The following is a 12,367-nucleotide window of genomic DNA, read 5'->3' on the forward strand; positions in this document are numbered from 1 at the left end:
GAGCCTATAAGCCCAGCTACTTGGGAAGCTGAGGCAGGAGAATCGCTTGAACCCGGGAGTCAGAGGTTGCAGTGATCTGAGACTGCGTCATTGCACTCCAGCCTGGCTACAGGGCGAGACTCCGTCTCAAAAAAAAAATATATATATATATATATATATATATAAAATATATACATTTAAAATTATTACATGTAGATAGTATTTGAAGTCATGGGACTGACTGTAGGTAGAAACAAGAGAAGGCAAGGAAAGTTTTTATATTTATATTTATATACAATTATATAAAATTAATATACATAATTATAATATATAAATATAACATATAGGCTGGGCACAGTGGCTTACACCTGTAATCCCAGCAATTTGGGAGGCCGAGGTGGGCAGATCACTTGAGGTCAGGAGTTCGAGACTAGCCTGACCAACAAGGAGAAATTCTATCTCTACTAAAGATACAAAAATTAGCCAGGCATGGTTGTGCATGCCTGTAATCGCAGCTACTCAGGAGACTGAGGCAGGAAAATCACTTGAACCCGGAAGGTGGAGGGTATGGTGAGCCCAGATTGCGTCACTGCACTCCAGCCTGGGTGACAAGGGTTAAACTCCATCTCAAAATAAATAAATAAATAAAACAAGAAATAAATATTTACGTCTAAATATATCATTGCAATACATAAATGTATATATAAATATACATTTATTTTAAATTTATTGATATATGAAATATGCTTATTTCTGAGATAGGGTCTGGCTGTGTCACCCAGGCTGGAGTGCAGTGGCACTATCATAGCTCATTGGAGACTTGAACAGATGGCTCAAGCGATCCTCCCACCTCAGCCTCCTGAGTGGCTAGGATTGGATGCACACACCACCATGCCTAGCTAATTTTAAAATTTTTTGTGGAGACAGCGTCTTCCTTTTGTGCCTAAGCTGGTCTCGAACTCCTGGGCTCAAGTGATCTTCCTGCCTCAGGCTTCCAATGTGTTAGACGTGGGCCACTGCATCTGGTCTAATGCATTTTTTAATTTGCGAGTTTATATTATTTAATATTTTGAAGTACTGAAGGTGTTGAACAACCAACTTGCGGAATTCCCGAACAATGGATGGTCAGCTCTCATGTCCTGGTTCAAATCGCCCCAGCACACCATGGCTAGAAACCTTTCAGCCAATTTCCACTTATGTCTCCCGGGGCAGGACAATGTCACTTGGCCAATCCCCACTAAGAGGGACTCTGGAAAGGCAGGAAACTATTCTGTTCTCTATAATGGAACCTCACCAGGGAGAAGGCAGCTGGGAGGAGCTGGGCCCTCCAACCAGAAGCTGCCACCATCGACCCACTGCCCTAGAACTACACCGTGCTGGGCATTTGGGGCACTGTTATGAGCAAGAGTTTCCATTTTTCTTCTCATGGGACCTTCAAGCTAGTGGCAAGAGACAATTTTTTTTTTTTTTTTTTTTTTTGAGACGGAGTTTTGTTCTTGTCACTCAGGCTGGAGTGCAATGGTGTCATCTCAGCTCGCTGCAACCTCTGCCTTCTAGATTCAAGCAATTCTCCTGCCTCAGCCTTCGGAGTAGCTGGGATTACAGGATTGCACCACCACGTCTAGCTAATTTTTGTATTTTTAGTAGAGATAGGGTTTCACCATGTTGGCCAGGCTGGTCTGGAACTCCTGAGCCACTGCACCCAGTCAAGAGGGAGATTTTAAATCAATAACTATAATTGTGATGAATACCAGAAAGAAGAATGTGTGTGATGGGGAAGGGACCTAAGTTATTGTCTCATATTTTAACACTTTCACAGGCAATAACTAAAAACGTAGAAGCTTAAAACAACACACACTTTTAAGCCAATTTTGGCAAACTAGGAGTTGAGCACATTTTAGCGGGTCCTGTGCTTGGGATCTCACGCTAAGCAGCTGGGATGCATCCTCATCTGAGGTTCTACCAGGGCAGAATCCATTTCCACGTCCGCTGAGGTTACTGGCAGAATTCATTTCCTCGGACCCGCTTGGCAAGGGCCCAGCTTTTTGCTTCCTTGCCTACGGGGCCCCTCCGAAGGTCTTTTCTCAGCACATCATCTCCCTCCGGCAGCGCCTGCAGGCGGAACCTTTCTCTCAAGTGTGCGAAGGTGATGCACTGTGACAGTGACATCCCATTGCTTTTGGCAGGCTCTATGGGTTAGAAGCCAGTCACCGGTTTTGCTCGTACCCAAGGTCAGGAAGACTATACAAGGGCATAGGTTATTGGGGGGTCAGCCACTTTAGGGTGTGGCTGCCACCACAGAACTTGGTGAGAATTTAAGGGTTGGTAGGAGCTGGTCAGGTACAGGAGTGAGGGTGTGTCAGGCAGGGGTGAGGGCATGGAGGGGGATGCAGAGGCCTGCACCCTGGAATGTCCTTTCACTCCCTGAGGTTTTGTTCTCCTGATCCCTGAGTACATCCCAGAACACGGTGGGGCCCTAGCAGGGGAGAGGTAGGGAAGCATGTGTTGTTCATCTGGAGACCTTGTTAGGCAAATCAGATTAGGGGCCAGGCTTTCAGTGGTGGGTGCGAGCGTGGGAGTGATGAGTGTTCAGGTGTGTGTGGGAAGAGCGATGGGGATGAGGTCAGCCTCAGCCACCATGAAGACCTTAACTGTGCATCCACCCATCCCAGCAGCATCCCTGAGTGAGTGCCTTCAGGGTGCAGGTCCTGTTTTACACAGGTCCCAGTAGCTGGGACCATAAGTACGCGCCACTACGATCGGCTAAGTTTTTGTATTTTTAGCAGAGATGGGGTTTCATCTTGTTGGCCAGGCTGGTTTTGAACTCCTGGCCTCAAGTGATCCACCTGCCTCGGCCCCACAAAGTACTGGGATTACAGGCGCGAGCCACCGCGCCCAGCCCTACTTCACTCCTAAAGCCCACCATACGTGCTTCCAAATGTTTGCTGAATCACAAAGTGAATGAGTGAATGGGACTACGTGACTTCGGGCAGCAGGCAATCCTATTCCTTGGACCTCAGTTTCACTTTTTGTAAAGCAAGCCTGTCTCTCGCTCTCTGCCCTAAAAGCCTGAGTTCTGGGCTTGAGATGAGGGCGTCCTGTAGAGCAGACTGCAGGTGGACGTGGAGCTGGGTCTTCTAGGAGGCCAGGATCCGGCCAGCTTTTGGGTCCCGTCTTCCCGCGGAAACCTGTACGCCCAATCCCAGCACCGCCCCGCCCAGCCTCCATTTGTTCCCCTAGGCCCCGCCCTCTCGGCGCGGCTCGCTCCCCATTGGCCGGGGGGCGGGCCCTGGGCGCCCGGCCCCGCTGGGGGCGGGGCAGTGGGCGGCAGGCGGGGCCCTGTGCACCTGCGTGGTGTGTGTTCCGGCCGCAGCCCCGCGACAGCTGCAGCTCCTTGATCCGAGCCGGATCCTGAGCGTGGAACACGGGCTGAAGCAGCGGCAGCGGCCCCGCCCCGGCACTCCGTGGTTGAGGCTGCCTCGGCTCTGTCGGCTGCTCAGCTGCGCTCCAGTCGGCCCAGGCGCCGCGGCGAGGAGCGAGCGCTCCGAGGCGGCGGCCTGAGGTGAGAACGGGCAACGAGGTCTCCGGACCGGGCGGGGGTCTCTGCCCCGGGCGTGGCGGCTCCGAGCTGGGTTCCGCAGGGTCCGAGGTCAGGATCCGGGGTCCTTGCGCCTGGGCTTTGTCTCGGCCTCGGGTGGCACCGGGGTCTTCGCGCCTGCTACGATACCACATGGGCCCGCGCGGGGATCCCGGTCACCCTGCCGGTGGGGGCCGGTCCCCACTGCTCCCCGGCTCCCCGCGTCTGCCGCGGAGGGGGCTGCATGGACCCGGGCGCGGGCTTCTGAGCCGAGATGACGTCACTGCACTCCAGCGTGGGCGACCGAGTGAAACTCGGTCTCGAAGAAAAAAACCTGGTCAAGTGTTTTACCCAGCCTAGGTACGTGTGGTAGAGCCCAATGAAAGCTTAGAAAAAGACGACTTGAGAACTAGCCCAGCAGAGGAATCAGGCGGGATGTGTTGTTACTAAGTGAAATGTGCACCTGTTTTCTCCCAGGCATCGTTGAGTTGTGTACAACAGAGAGCTCAGGTGTTGGGGGCAGTTGACCGGTTGAAGAATGCATTACTATAACGTGAGAAACATTGACTTTTGAAAAAGCAGAACTGGATCCACGTTCTTGCCTGGTAACTCTAACTATCATCTAGTTTGTAAAGGGGAATGCAGTTCACTGAAAAATTCTTATGACAGTGGGGAAAGGATTGGGATGTCTGCATTGGTTTGTGTAATATAGGTCATATGAAAGAGCATTTAGGCTGGAGGGAGACTTTTCACCTCTCTAACTTTACTTTCACAGGACAATTCCATCATGATTTGAAGATTTTTGAGTGAAAACTACATTGTTCTGCTATGTGTTTCGGGGCAAATTTATACATACAATTTGCTTAAATATTTCAGATGATACAAGAATATATATGTGGGGTAAAAAGCTGAAATTTGCATTCCCCCTTCTCTAGAAGTAACCATTGTGAATAGTTAAGTCTGTTTTCCAGCTATTTTGTATACTACAAATACACTGTGAACATTTGAGTGTATACATACATGTATGTTACACACAGTTTTAGAGACGGAATATTTCTCTGTTGCCCATGCTAGTCTCAAACTCCTGGGCTCAAGTGACCCTCTCGCCTCAGCCTCCCAAAGTTTTGGAATTACAGGTGTGAGCCACCGCACCTGTCCTGCATGAGTATATTTAGTAATTGCTAAGTTACTCTGTTCAGTACGTGTCTATTGAACTCCCCCATGTGTCAAGCATTGTTCTGAGTACCTTATATGCACCAATTCACTTAATTTTTAGAGCAGCTCTCTTATTGTGGCCCTTTTACAGTGAGGAAACTGAACCACAGAGAGGCTGAGGACGTTGTCTAACATCAAACAGCCAGTGTTGTTGGAATTGAGGTTTGAACCCAGACAGCTGGCTTCAAATCTCTTAGCTGTTATCATAGATGGCACACCCAAACCTTAGGGCCGCCTCCCAAGCCTTGCCTCCGATACGGGCTCATCTGAGCTCTGCGAGAGCCGTGTGTATGTGAGGTTTCTTTCCTCTTTCAGAACACAAGTCTTGGAATTGTTGCAGACCCTGGTAGGACCTCTTGAGGACCAAAAACAGGGATTCTTCAAGCCTGCCCCAAGGGCCAGACCTCTGATTTAGCTACTTGGAAGGTAGATGTAGAAGAGAGTAATTTTGCCAGAACCAAAAGTCAGGATGGCTGGGCTGACTCGGCCAGATGCGGTGGCTCATGCCTGTAATCCCCGCACTTTGAGAGGCCGAGGCAGGTGGATCACCTGAGGTCGGGAGTTCGAGAGCAGCCTGACCAACAAGTTGAAACTCCATCTCTACTAAAAATATAAAAATTAGCTGGGCGTGGTGGCAGGTGCCTGTAATCCCAGGTAGTTGGGAGGCTGAGGCAGGAGAATTACTTGAGCCCAGTTGATAGAGGTGGCAGTGAGCTAAGATTACACCACTGCACTCCAGCTTGGGTGACAGAGTGAGACTCTGTCTCCAAAAAAAAAAAAAAAAAAGAAGAAGAAGAAGAATGGGGAAGGGGAATGGCTAGGCTGACTCATAGGGAAGAGGCCCCACAGCAGCCATAGGACCTTGGCCACTTGGGTGGAAAAGAAGGAAGGAAGAGCTTCACCCATGGAGGTGACCTGGACTGCAGAAACCAAACTAAATACTCCACATCCTGGAGCCTGGCCACCCCATTTGCTTCTCTTCTCCTTGGGTAGAGGGTGTGGGGAGCTTTCTACCCTGGAGGCTGAGCAGTGCTGCTTCTAACCAGGGTAGGCGTTTGTCTGTCCCTGGGAATACAGACAGCATTCTCATAAGCAGCCCAAATACTCCTGAACAGCTTTTTGTAGGGTGGGGCAGGGTGGGGCAGAGGGTCATTTTGACTCATAGGTGCCTTTTCCACTTTCACTGCTGATAACTGTGTTACAGATGAAAGTTTTGTTTTTGATACTGAGGAGGGCTTAAGAGAGTGAGCTATTATGGCACATCTAAGTCTGCTAAAATAGAACCACGGGGTAGTGTAGGAAAATCTCTTCTAAATTATGAATCATATATGGTAAACGTTAGAAGCCATGTGTACCTAAGTTGAGAAATCAAAACATGTAAACATGTCTTGTATTTGGGTGACCCCGGTAAGTCTGGATGCCACTGCACCTTGTGTGAACACAGGATGCTGAGGTGTAGGGATCAACAGGCTTTTTCTGGACATCTTGCGCTTCTCCCTTGGGGTAAAGTGGGGCGGCAGTAGAAGCGCACAGCCGTTGGGCCCCTGATATTTGTCAGCTGGTTTACATGTGGGATTCCATTTAATGCAATCTTGGAGGGAAAATCATTTTATTGAAGATGAAGATAGAAGCTTAGAGAAGTTAAGAAAATTGTTCAAGATCACATCATTTGTTTTGTTTTGTTTTGTTTTGAGACAGAGTTTTGCTCTTATTGCCCAGGCTGGAGTGCAATGGCGCGATCTCGGCTCACCACAACCTCTGCTTCCTGGGTTCAAGTGATTCTCCTGCCTCAGCCTCCTGAGTAGCTGGGATGACAGGCATGTGCCCCCACACCAGGCTAATTTTGTATTTTTTTTCTTTTTTTGAGACAGAGTCTCGCTCTGTGGCCCAGGCTGGAGTGCAGTGGCCGGATCTCAGCTCACTGCAAGCTCTGCCTCCTAGGTTCATGCCATTCTCCTGCCTCAGCCTCCCGAGTAGCTGGGACTACAGGCACCCGCCACCTCGCCCGGCTAGTTTTTTGTATTTTTTACAAAATACAACACGGTTTCTCCGTGCTAGCCAGGATGGTCTCTATCTCCTGACCTCGTGATCCACCCATTTCGGCCTCCCTAAGTGCTGGGATTACAGACTTGAGCCACCACACCCTGCCTGATTTTGTATTTTTAGTAGGAATAGGGTTTTTCCATGTTGGTTAGGCTGGCCTTGAACTCCCATCCTTGGGTGATCCATCCAACTCAGCCTCCTCAAGTGTTGGGATTACAGGTGTGAGCCACCACGCCTGGCCAAGGCCATGTAATTTCTTAAGCGGAAAGAGGAAGTACTTGATGAACTCAGAAGTTTGACATCAAGGCCCTTGATCTTTCCATAACACGTGGTTCCTTCCCTGGTTGGTCAGAGTGACTGAAGAACTGAAGGAAGCTGTGTTTTGTGGAAAGAGGACCTGAGGGGTGTATGGTCTTTCCAGGCTTGGAATCTGCCATGCTGGGCTTCTGAATTGTATAGCTTGGCCATATAGAAAGAAGCCCCTTATTTAAGACTTATTCTTTGGGGGAAATAAAGGAAGGCCGCCCACATGAGACAGGCAGAGGCGACTTTCTCAGAGCTGCTGTGACAAGGGAGTCGGCATTATCACTTGCGTGTGGCAGGGACTGACATGCAAGTGAGTGGCGGATGAGGAGTGAGGAAGCTTCAGGATGGAAAAGAACAGCTCCCAGTGGAGGCTGTTGTGGGGGCTGGAGGCGGCTGTGCAGAAGTGGGATGTTCTATGTGGTTGGTTAGGGGCACGTTTGGCTTTCTCTGAATTATCCTAACTGGAAACAGGGGCCAAAATTAGGGTGGCTGTCAGTTTTGAGTCAAGTCCTGGCCACGTGGGACAGAGTTGTGGTTTAGTTTCTGGGTTGTGGAGAGAGAGCAGTCTGGCTTCCTGTCTGATGTGCTAGCCTGGCTGGCCTCCTGGCTGTTGACTGTAGATAGGGGATTGGTTTCCTGGGTGGGCAGCTACAGGTTGTGGTCTGAGTTCTGTCTTTCTACATATGATCAGGCATGGTCTGTTTGTATATTCAGTCCCGCATTTTTCTTGTCAGTAAAGATATCAAATGACAAATTGGATACATTGGGAATTTTTTAGGTGTCTGTGTCCCCTGGAGGAAATTTTCACGTTCACATTTAATCAGAATGAATATAAACAATTGGGCCGTTTATCTTGAAAGCTGAAAACAGGAAATCGTCAACAATACTACCTCAGCGCCATTGCTTTTCTGTCTATCGTTAGGGAATGTGTTTTTATCCACCGCCAGCTCATCATCCACCGCCGGCTCATCGTCCACCAGTTTGTGGTTGATCCACTTCTCTATACATCTTGTCTTGTGTGCATTTCATTGTTTGCTAGTGTTAGCTTTCCCCTTCGTCAGTGTAGTTTATTTGTGTAGCATCTGTTGGTAGGAAGTTATTTGTGGAATTTGTGAATGGAAGGGACCTTGGAGGTCTGCTGGGTCAGCCCAGTGATTTTAGAGATAAACGGAAATACAGGGAAATGTTCCAGCTTTTTTGGTGGCAAAACCAGGAATAGAAAGCAGTGTTCTTTGTGCCACAATGTCATTGGAAGACAGCTCAATGTGGGCCTAAAATGCAGAGTAACTAACTTTCATTTATCTCTGCTTCTGACGCTTGTTATCGGACATTTTAAATTGACCTTAATGTGTTAGCAGAAATATGAAAAGTCCTGACTTGTTTACATATAAGGTACTTTGTCGCCTACTCATTTGGTTGTTTTTTTCAACAGGATTGAAAAGACATTGTTATAAACTGATTGTTTATGTCTCCCCCAGATTCTTGTACTGGAGCCCTAACTGCCAGTGTGATGGTATTAGGGCGTAGGACCTTTGGGAATTGATTAGGGTTACATGAGGTCATGAGCGTGGGCCCTGGTCTGACAGGATTAGTGCCCTTAGAAGAAGAGAAACCAGGTCGGGTGTGGTGGCTCACACCTGTAATCCTGTTTCCTGGTGGTCTGGGCCGAGTGTCTCATCCGGCAGCCCTGTTTCCTGGTCATCTGGGTTGAGTGGCTCCATGAGAAGTTGCACCCATCTTCTCCAGTAGTGCATCTTTTCACAGCAAGCAAAACGTTTTCGCCACGTTTCTAGTGGGACAGGCGCTAGCTCTTTTCTGGGCATCAGGAGACCTGGCTTTGTTCTGGTTCAAGCAACAGCTGGTGAGTTACCAAAGATAGGTCGCATCTGGCCTCTGGTCCTTCGCTTTATAAGTAGAATCACAGTCCGAGTGGGCATCACTGCCCTGGTCTCTATGCGGTGCTGAGTGTTGTGGGGGTGATGGCTAAGTGTCAGGGTGCATTTCCACCACTAGGGGATTACAGGCCAGCCAAAGACACAGGAGGAAAGCTAACAGCCCCGGGCAGGTACACAGAACCAGAGGAGTTTGGAAGGGTGGTTCCAAGCTCCTTGGTGTGATTGATGTGATCACAATAAACATTTTATCTCTAAGTCTTGGGCCACTGGACCAAGAGCAGAGAGAGCTGCTGTTGAGTTATAGTGATAGTTGCGTGGTTCGTGTGCCTGCTGAGCCTGGCTTGGACTCAATTCCATTGAGTCCCATTCCATTTTACCTTCTGTTTCCACCTTTTTCATGCTCCTGCTTGTTTCTCCAGAAAAAAATGCAATAAATTCCTTTCAAAAACTTTACAAAAGCCATAGATGCTTATTGAAAATAGTTCAAATGATATGGAAGGCAGAAAGATAGTGTTTTTCTGTTGTGTGTTTGGATGAATGTGTCTTTGGGGTAGTCACTATTAACACTGGGTGTATTTCCTTCCAGATCTTTTCCAGTGTACCTACAAATATATATGTACACTTTGTAAAACACAAAATAGTACCTGATAAACTTTGAGTCCCCCTACTCCCACTGTGCAGTGTACAGGGACATCCTTTCATGGTGACACGATGAGACCTGATCGACTCCTTTTGTTCGCTGGAGTGGCAGGTAATAATAGCTACAGATAACTCACCTTCATTGGGCATTTACCATGTGACAGGGTCTGTGCTCCAGGCAGACTACATGAAGTGGATCTTAAGGCTTTTTACAACAATGCTATGGGTGAAAGCAGTAATTGTTAACATTTTGTAAATGATAGAATTGCAGTAGGGAGAAGCAAAGCTGCTTGCTCAAACTCATGGTACAGTTCCCCAAAGAGAGAGAGAACGCTTTTAAAACACTTGTTGTTGTAGTCAGGTGATTTATGATCATTTGAAGAAATAGTGCATTCAGTGAATACATTTCAGGGTCTGGTACAGTCTGGGAGCTGTTCCTGAAAATGCACTGGGCTAGTGGTAAGGGAGCTGTCCATTGGCCCTTGGCCCCTAGTGCAAGGAAGGAGGTCCTGGGGAGAGGGGGCATGGAAAGGAGATCTCTGAACAAACCTTGCAACATCCATTTCTGCTGAATCTGGTGCGAGGTCTGGTTCTTGACATGTACACTTTTCAGAGATACTTGGTTTTGATTTTTATCATGGTTCACCTGGGCAGCCATGGTTTCAAACTGCCTGGAAATGTGGTCTGGCAGGCCAGTGCTATGCCCATCCTTCCCGCTCCTGCAGGAGGGGAGTCATCCTGGGACTAGAGGGCTTCGCCTGTAATCAGCTATCTCATAATAAGTGGATTTGATGCTGGTTTCGCTAGGTTAGGAAATTTCTCATTTGGAAGGAAAATGGATACTTGTGTTTGGGTTTTGCTGAGAAGCCACAGGGTTTAGAGCAGGGACTGGAAGTTTGTTGAGACACACGTGAGTGCACTCAAACATCTTCCATGAAACATGGAAATAAAGGCAGTGTTCCAGAGAGGTCCCTGGCTTTGGGATAGAAATATTTCTGTAACAGAATGGCACTGGATGTCTGTTGTATTTTTTTCTCTGCTATTTTGGCAAGTTTTATTTGGGTGTGTGTCTCCTGTACAGAAGGTATGACATCAGTTTTTGCCACCAAGTATTTACAGCCGTTGGTGCCTCCTATGTGGGTCACTTTTGTGCCGTAATTTCCTTGGGGGAAATTGTAGGTCTCCTACCCAAAACACATTGCCCATTTCAAGGTGCTCCTGGTTTCTGAACACCTGTGGCAGTGCCTTCCATGTTGGGAAAGCCAGCTGAGAAAGTACCCCTCCCCAGGAGGTGGGGACTGGTGATTGCCTGAGTGAGGAGGCCGGGGATGAGCCCTGGACTAGAACTTGTGACCGGCTGCTTTTCCTTTTCCTCCTCTCCTTCCTATTTTTCCATCACCCCCACTTTTTAAAATTTTTTTTTTTTTTTTTTTTTTTTTTTGAGATGGAGTCTCGCTCTGTCGCCCAGGTTGGAGTGCAGTGGCCGGATCTCAGCTCACTGCAAGCTCCACCTCCCGGGTTTATGCCATTCTTCTGCCTCAGCCTCCCGAGTAGCTGGGACTACAGGTGCTTGCCACCTCGCCCTGCTAGTTTTTTGTATTTTTGGTAGAGACAGGGTTTCACTGTGTTAGTCAGGATGGTCTCGATCTCCTGACCTCGTGATTCGCCCGTCGTGGCACCCCAAAGTTCTGGGATTACAGGCTTGAGCCACCGCGCCCGGCTTAAAAATTTCTTATTAAAAATTGAGCAGTATTTTGGTTTCCTTTATTCGCTATTCCTTGCTAATTGTATGCAGAGTGAGCCTGGGACAGTGGAAAGGAAAGTTGTATTTAGCTTCAAATGATCCTACCAGCCCCGCATTGAGGGGCTTCCGCCAGGCGGCATTGTCAAGTGGCATTGTGGAGGTTCTCCTTTCAGTCCTCAGCGTTAACCAGCAGAGGCAGGTGGTACTTATTCCTGGTTAATGTTGAGAAAGTTGAGTTCAAAGTGGCTAAGGGAACTTCCCAAAGTCACATAGGAAGTAGCAGAGTAGAACCAAACACAGATTGTCTCTGAATCAGGCAGGTCATCAGATTCCAAAATGGGCTCTTAATTTTTGAAGGTCAAAAAGCTGAACAGACACAGATATTTCTTTTTTCTTCTTCTTCTTTTTTTTTTTTTGAGCTAGGATTTTGCTATGCTGCCTAGGCTGGTCTAGGCTCAAGCTGTCCCCCTACCTTAGCGTTCTGAGTGCTGGGCTTACAGGTTTGTGTCACCATATCCAACAGAACAGACATTTCTTTAAAGAAGACATATGAATGGCCAAAAAAATGTGAAAAAAATGCTCAGTATCACTTATAATCAGAGAAATGCAAATCAAAACCACAGTGAGGTATCATCTCACCTGTTAGGATGAGTATTATCAAAAAGACAAAAAATAACAAGTGCTGGTGAGGATATGGAGACAAGGGAGCTCTTACACACTCTAGGGGGGTGTACACTAGAGCAGCTGGCTGGGCACAGGGCACACGCTGACATCCCAGCACTTTGGGAGGCTGAGGCGGGCAGATCACCTGAGGTCAGGAGTTTGAAACCAGCCTGGCCAACATGGCCAAACCCCGTCTCTACTAAAAACACAAAAATTAGCTGGGAGCGGTGGATCACACCTGTAATCCCAGCACTGTTGGGCGGCTGAGGTGGGTGGGTCACTTGAAGCCAGGAGTTCAAGACCAGC

General features: G+C 48.1%; 1 pseudogene; it reads right to left on the reverse strand.

The window, feature by feature from the left end:
- Window positions 1-280: 280 nt before the first annotated feature.
- Window positions 281-10,312, reverse strand: LOC140710135 (uncharacterized; annotated as a pseudogene).
- Window positions 10,313-12,367: the final 2,055 nt, after the last annotated feature.

The sequence above is a fragment of the Chlorocebus sabaeus genome, chromosome 24 (genome assembly GCF_047675955.1).
Source record: "Chlorocebus sabaeus isolate Y175 chromosome 24, mChlSab1.0.hap1, whole genome shotgun sequence".
Lineage (NCBI taxonomy): Eukaryota > Metazoa > Chordata > Mammalia > Primates > Cercopithecidae > Chlorocebus > Chlorocebus sabaeus.